Raw genomic sequence first — 2,209 nt, forward strand, 5'->3', positions numbered from 1 at the left:
AATTACATATTATTGCATCAACAAAATTAATTAATTTTTATATTTATTACATGAATTATCATCTAAATGAACATATATAACTGAATAACTGTACAATATTTTATATGGTTAGTTTATTAAAATTAATCTTATTTGATATATTAAATATGTTGATATCTTCAAAATATTTTATCTTAGATTTCTTAATCAATCAACAATTTAACAACTCTATATAGGCTCCACCTAGTTCCTCATAGCCACCTGTTGGTTTCCCCTGCAGAAAAATTCAAAAATAATGATGATGAATTGATGATAATATTTTACTTATTTCCTTCAAAATGAAAATGAAATATCCTACCCGAAATTATTTGCCTATTGGACTTATCTCTTGTATAATTTTAATTTGCTTAATTATGTGCCGTATATGACCAAGCAACACACACGTTAATGTTATCCAAAAATGTATGAAGAAAAATGCCGGAGAGAGAGAACTCTATTTTCTATCCTCCAACCGTAAATTTTACTTTATTTTTTTGATGCATGTTTAACAGAAGGTGAAAACTCAGGTGAAGTCGACTTCACGTGAGATTGATACTTAAGAGTCGTTAGATGAAAATTTAGTCAAATAAGTCAAATCATCTAACAATTCTCAAATATCAACTTCACGTGAAGTCGACTTCATCTGAATTTTCACCTTAATAGAAACCTAGAATATTATTTTTTAAACAATTTCTTGATAAAGAAAAACATAACCATACCTTGACAATTAATGTAGTATCCTATATATGATTTTTTTTTCTCTTTTGAAATTTTTATGCAGTCCTTATGCAATAAAATTGATAAAAGGATCATACACGAAGAGATTTTTTTTAACTCTTTAAGAACATTTTTTGTCCAAAACAGTCACATACAAAAAGTAAAAAAAAAAAAAAGGAAGAAAATCCATACCAAAAAGTAAAAGAAAAAAGAAGAAATAACTGATTTGACCAAACTCTATTGCCCACTAGTAAAATTGGTTGTAACATCATTTCGTTGTTTGCCACATGATTCTTAAATTAATAAATGCATCTCAATTGATTATAAATAGTTCCCTTCTATAGTATATTTAATAATTTAAAACTTTTTTCGACAGAGTTAATAATTTTGAGACATAAAACTGACTAAAGAAAAGACATACATCAAAATAAATTAATAATAAAGAAAATAAAGTTTTCTTTCCACTGTAAAAAGAACCGAGAATAATAGGAGTGTTAATTTTGGTCGTGAACATGGGGGAATAAATTCAAGAAACATAATAAGCATATTTTTTGTCTTACTACATCACCCGATATACATTCAGCCCAATAAGGCAAAATGTGGGCCTATGAATCATAAAGATGGCTCCCTTTTGGTGGGGCCCATATTGGGCCCATGGGTGAAAAAAGTACGTTATGTGGGGCAGGTAGGTTACATGGTGGGTCCCTTCCCACGAGCACATTAGTATTCTTTACCAAAATGTTGTCTATAAAATTGACATAAAATAAATAAGTCTTATTCTTGGCGAGTCCTAATGCGTTTCAAAATAAATAAATAAATAGTAGAAAAAAAGTAGAAATATGTCCCTAACTTTTTGATTCGCAAACATTTAAATCTTCGAGAATTTGAAAATACAGTTAAGTTTATGACCTTTTCAAAACCTAGACATATTGATTTTTCATGTTCACTTGGGTCTGTCAGATTCAACGGAAAAATCAAGCGTAACTCCTGTTGTACTGACCTGGTTTATACGAATGTACACGTGAGAGAGATTTTAAAATTGAACAAATGAAACTCAATAATCGATATGTTCAGAATTTGAAGAGGTCAGAGACTTAAATATATTTTTAAATCCGTGTTATTTTTAAATCCCCAAGAATTTAAATTTCTACGGACCAAAAGTCAGGATCGATCTGTCATTCTCTCTAAAGACTATAATACATTTATTTTCAAATAAGAAATATTTAAATATGAATCTTTATTTTTTATATAATAATTAAAAAAATATAAATAACGAGTGTTATTTCTTGCTGCTGTCTATATATGAATTTGGCCTCTGCAATAAGATGTATATAAAGGGTGCCAAATAATATATAACTTTGTTATTATCTAAATTTAAGTTTGAAATTGATTTGATTATTTAGTTTTAGCATCTCAGATTTAATTTTTATGTTTTTTTTTTATTCATTGAAATATATATAATAACTCTGATATA

Source organism: Arachis ipaensis, chromosome B06, assembly GCF_000816755.2.
Source record: "Arachis ipaensis cultivar K30076 chromosome B06, Araip1.1, whole genome shotgun sequence".
Taxonomy (NCBI): Eukaryota; Viridiplantae; Streptophyta; class Magnoliopsida; order Fabales; family Fabaceae; genus Arachis; species Arachis ipaensis.